This window comes from Choloepus didactylus, chromosome 1, assembly GCF_015220235.1.
Source record: "Choloepus didactylus isolate mChoDid1 chromosome 1, mChoDid1.pri, whole genome shotgun sequence".
In the NCBI taxonomy this organism is placed as follows: Eukaryota; Metazoa; Chordata; class Mammalia; order Pilosa; family Megalonychidae; genus Choloepus; species Choloepus didactylus.
The window spans coordinates 174749900-174756088 of record NC_051307.1 but is presented as its reverse complement, the minus strand read 5'-3'; positions in this window follow the sequence as shown (position 1 = coordinate 174756088).

The following is a 6189-nucleotide window of genomic DNA, read 5'->3' as shown; positions in this document are numbered from 1 at the left end:
ATTGGGCCCCACAAGACTCACTCCCCCACTCACCAAAAAGGCTAAGCAGGGGAGAACTGGCTTGTGGAGAACAGGTGGCTCGTGGACGCCACCTGCTGGTTAGTTACAAAAAGTGTACTCCACGAAGCTGTAGATCTGATAAATTAGAGATAAGGACTTCAATAGGTCTACAAACCCTAAAAGAACCCTATCAAGTTCAGCAAATGCCACGAGGCCAAAACCAACAGAAAATTATAAAGCATATGAAAAAACCAGACGATATGGATAACCCAAGCCCAAGCACCCAAATCAAAAGGTCCGAAGAGACACAGCACCTAGAGCAGCTACTCAAAGAACTAAAGATGAACAATGAGACCATAGTACGGGATATGAAGGAAATCAAGAAGACCCTAGAAGAGCATAAAGAAGACATTGCAAGACTAAATAAAAAAATGGATGATCTTATGGAAATTAAAGAAACTGTTGACCAAATTAAAAAGATTCTGGACACTCATAGTACAAGACTAGAGGAAGTTGAACAACGAATCAGTGACCTGGAAGATGACAGAATGGAAAATGAAAGCATAAAAGAAAGAATGGGGAAAAAAATTGAAAAAATCGAAATGGACCTCAGGGATATGATAGATAATATGAAACGTCCAAATATAAGACTCATTGGTGTCCCAGAAGGGGAAGAAAAGGGTAAAGGTCTAGGAAGAGTATTCAAAGAAATTGTTGGGGAAAACTTCCCAAATCTTCTAAACAACATAAATACACAAATCATAAATGCTCAGCGAACTCCAAATAGAATGAATCCAAATAAACCCACTCCGAGACATATACTGATCACACTGTCAAACACAGAAGAGAAGGAGCAAGTTCTGAAAGCAGCAAGAGAAAAGCAATTCACCACATACAAAGGAAACAGCATAAGACTAAGTAGTGACTACTCAGCAGCCACCATGGAGGCAAGAAGGCAGTGGCACGATATATTTAAAATTCTGAGTGAGAAAAATTTCCAGCCAAGAATACTTTATCCAGCAAAGCTCTCCTTCAAATTTGAGGGAGAGCTTAAATTTTTCACAGACAAACAAATGCTGAGAGAATTTGCTAACAAGAGACCTGCCCTACTGGAGATACTAAAGGGAGCCCTACAGACAGAGAAACAAAGACAGGACAGAGAGACTTGGAGAAAGGTTCAGTACTAAAGAGATTCGGTATGGGTACAATAAAGGATATTAATAGAGAGAGGGGAAAAATATGGCAAACATAAACCAAAGGATAAGATGGCCGATTCAAGAAATGCCTTCATGGTTATAACGTTGAATGTAAATGGATTAAACTCCCCAATTAAAAGATATAGATTCGCAGAATGGATCAAAAAAAAAATGAACCATCAATATGTTGCATACAAGAGACTCATCTTAGACATAGGGACACAAAGAAACTGAAAGTGAAAGGATGGAAAAAAAATATTTCATGCAAGCTACAGCCAAAAGAAAGCAGGTGTAGCAATATTAATCTCAGATAAAATAGACTTCAAATGCAGGGATGTTTTGAGAGACAAAGAAGGCCACTACATACTAATAAAAGGGGCAATTCAGCAAGAAGAAATAACAATCGTAAATGTCTATGCACCCAATCAAGGTGCCACAAAATACATGAGAGAAACACTGGCAAAACTAAAGGAAGCGGAGGCGGGGCAAGATGGCAGACTGGTGAGCTGTAAGTTTTAGTTACTCCTCCAGGAAAGTAGGTAAAAAGCCAGGAACTGCGTGGACTGGACACCACAGAGCAATCTGACTTTGGGCATACTTCATACAACACTCATGAAAACGTGGAACTGCTGAGATCAGCGAAATCTGTAAGTTTTTGCGGCCAGGGGACCCGCGCCCCTCCCTGCCAGGTTCAGTCCCGTGGGAGGAGGGGCTGTCAGCTCCGGGAAGGAGAAGGGAGAAGTGCAGTGGCTGCTCTTATCGGAAACTCATTCTACTGATTCAAACTCCAACCATAGATAGACTGAGACCAGACACCAGAGACTCTGAGAGCAGCCAGCCCAGCAGAGAGGAGACAGGCAGAGAAAAAAAACAACACGAAAAACTCCAAAATAAAAGCGGAAGATTTTTGGAGTTCTGGTGAACATAGAAGGGGGAAGGGCAGAGCTCAAGCCTGAGCTCAGGCCCTGAGGCGCATATGCAAATCCCGAAGAAAAGCTGATCTCTCTGCCCTGTGGACCTTTCCTTAATGACCCTGGTTGCTTCGTGTATTAGCATTTCAATAACCCATTAGATCTCTGAGGAGGGCCCGTTTTTTTTTGTTGTTTTTTTTTTTTTAAATCCTTTTTTCTTTTTCTAAAACAATTACTCTAAGAAGCCCAATACAGAAAGCTTCAAAGAATTGCAATTTGGGCACGTCAAGTCAAGAGCAGAACTAAGAGAGCTCTGAGACAAAAGGCAATAATCCAGTGGCTGAGAAAATTCAATAAACAACACAACTTCCCAAGAAAAGGGGGGTGTCCGCTCACAGCCACCATCCTGGTGGACAGGAAACACTCCTGCCCATCGCCAGCCCCATAGCCCAGAGCTGCCCCAGACAACCCAGTGTGACGGAAGTGCTTCAAATAACAGGCACACACCACAAAACTGGGCGTGGACATTAGCCTTCCCTGCAACCTCAGCTGAATGTACCAGAACTGGGAAGGTGGAGCAGTGTGAATTAACAAAGCCCCATTCAGCCATCATTTGAGCAGACTGGGAGCCTCCCTACACAGCCCAGCAGCCCAGAACTGCCCTGGGGGGACGGCACTCACCTGTGACATAGCACAGTCATCCCTCAACAGAGGACCCGGGGTGCACAGCCTGGAAGAGGGGCCCACTTGCAAGTCTCAGGAGCCATACGCCAATACCAAATACTTGTGGGTCAGTGGCAGAGACAAACTGTGGCAGGACTGAACTGAAGGATTAGACTATTGCAGCACCTTTAAAACTCTAGGATCATCAGGGAGATTTGATTGTTAGGGCCACCCCCCCTCCCCGACTGCCCAGAAACACGCCCCACATACAGGGCAGGCAACACCAACCACACACGCAAGCTTGGTACACCAATTGGGCCCCACAAGACTCACTCCCCCACTCACCAAAAAGGCTAAGCAGGGGAGAACTGGCTTGTGGAGAACAGGTGGCTCGTGGACGCCACCTGCTGGTTAGTTAGAGAAAGTGTACTCCACGAAGCTGTAGATCTGATAAATTAGAGATAAGGACTTCAGTAGGTCTACAAACCCTAAAAGAACCCTATCAAGTTCAGCAAATGCCACGAGGCCAAAAACAACAGAAAATTATAAAGCATATGAAAAAACCAGACGATATGGATAACCCAAGCCCAAGCACCCAAATCAAAAGGTCAGAAGAGACACAGCACCTAGAGCAGCTACTCAAAGAACTAAAGATGAACAATGAGACCATAGTACGGGATATGAAGGAAATCAAGAAGACCCTAGAAGAGCATAAAGAAGACATTGCAAGACTAAATAAAAAAATGGATGATCTTATGGAAATTAAAGAAACTGTTGACCAAATTAAAAAGATTCTGGACACTCATAGTGCAAGACTAGAGGAAGTTGAACAACGAATCAGTGACCTGGAAGATGACAGAATGGAAAATGAAAGCATAAAAGAAAGAATGGGGAAAAAAATTGAAAAAATCGAAATGGACCTCAGGGATATGATAGATAATATGAAACGTCCAAATATAAGACTCATTGGTGTCCCAGAAGGGGAAGAAAAGGGTAAAGGTCTAGGAAGAGTATTCAAAGAAATTGTTGGGGAAACTTCCCAAATCTTCTAAACAACATAAATACACAAATCATAAATGCTCAGCGAACTCCAAATAGAATAAATCCAAGAAAACCCACTCCGAGACATATACTGATCACACTGTCAAACATAGAAGAGAAGGAGCAAGTTCTGAAAGCAGCAAGAGAAAAGCAATTCACCACATACAAAGGAAACAGCATAAGACTAAGTAGTGACTACTCAGCAGCCACCATGGAGGCGAGAAGGCAGTGGCATGATATATTTAAAATTCTGAGTGAGAGGAATTTCCAGCCAAGAATACTCTATCCAGCAAAGCTGTCCTTCAAATTTGAGGGAGAGCTTAAATTTTTCACAGACAAAGAAATGCTGAGAGAATTTGCTAACAAGAGACCTGCCCTACTGGAGATACTAAAGGGAGCCCTACAGACAGAGAAACAAAGACAGGACAGAGAGACTTGGAGAAAGGTTCAGTACTAAAGAGATTCGGTATGGGTACAATAAAGGATATTAATAGAGAGAGGGAAAAATATGGCAAACATAAACCAAAGGATAAGATGGCCGATTCAAGAAATGCCTTCACGGTTTTAACGTTGAATGTAAATGGATTAAACTCCCCAATTAAAAGATATAGATTCGCAGAATGGATCAAAAAAAATGAAACATCAATATGTTCCATACAAGAGACTCATCTTAGACACAGGGACACAAAGAAACTGAAAGTGAAAGGATGGAAAAAAATATTTCATGCAAGCTACAGCCAAAAGAAAGCAGGTGTAGCAATATTAATCTCAGATAAAATAGACTTCAAATGCAGGGATGTTTTGAGAGACAAAGAAGGCCACTACATACTAATAAAAGGGGCAATTCAGCAAGAAGAAATAACAATCGTAAATGTCTATGCACCCAATCAAGGTGCCACAAAATACATGAGAGAAACACTGGCAAAACTAAAGGAAGCAATTGATGTTTCCACAATAATTGTGGGAGACTTCAACACATCACTCTCTCCTATAGATAGATCAACCAGACAGAAGACCACTAAGGAAATTGAAAACCTAAACAATCTGATAAATGAATTAGATTTAACAGACATCTACAGGACATTACATCCCAAATCACCAGGATACACATACTTTTCTAGTGCTCATGGAACGTTCTCCAGAATAGATCATATGCTGGGACATAAAACAAGCCTCAATAAATTTAAAAAGATTGAAATTATTCAAAGCACATTCTCCGACCACAATGGAATACAATTAGAAGTCAATAACCATCAGAGACTTAGAAAATTCACAAATACCTGGAGGTTAAACAACACACTCCTAAACAATCAGTGGGTTAAAGAAGAAATAGCAAGAGAAATTGCTAAATATATAGAGACAAATGAAAATGAGAACACAACATACCAAAACCTATGGGATGCAGCAAAAGCAGTGCTAAGGGGGAAATTTATAGCGCTAAACGCATATATTAAAAAGGAAGAAAGAGCCAAAATCAAAGAACTAATGGATCAACTGAAGAAGCTAGAAAATGAACAGCAAACCAATCCCAAACCAAGTAGAAGAAAAGAAATAACAAGGATTAAAGCAGAAATAAATGACAGAGAGAACAAAAAAACAATAGAGAGGATAAATATCAACAAAAGTTGGTTCTTTGAGAAGATCAACAAGATTGACAAGCCCCTAGCTAGACTGACAAAATCAAAAAGAGAGAAGACCCATATAAACAAAATAATGAATGAAAAAGGTGACATAACTGCAGATCCTGAAGAAATTAAAAAAATTATAAGAGGATATTATGAACAACTGTATGGCAACAAACTGGATAACATAGAAGAAATGGACAATTTCCTGGAAACATATGAACAACCTAGACTGACCAGAGAAGAAATAGAAGACCTCAACCAACCCATCACAAGCAAAGAGATCCAATCAGTCATCAAAAATCTTCCCACAAATAAATGCCCAGGGCCAGATGGCTTCACAGGGGAATTCTACCAAACTTTCCAGAAAGAACTGACACCAATCTTACTCAAACTCTTTCAAAACATCCAAGAAAATGGAACACTACCTAACTCATTTTATGAAGCTAACATCAATCTAATACCAAAACCAGGCAAAGATGCTACAAAAAAGGAAAACTACCGGCCAATCTCCCTAATGAATATAGATGCAAAAATCCTCAACAAAATACTTGCAAATCGAATCCAAAGACACATTAAAAAAATCATACACCATGACCAAGTGGGGTTCATTCCAGGCATGCAAGGATGGTTCAACATAAGAAAAACAATCAATGTATTACAACACATTAAAAACTCGAAAGGGAAAAATCAATTGATCATCTCAATAGATGCTGAAAAAGCATTTGACAAAATCCAACATCCCTTTTTGATAAA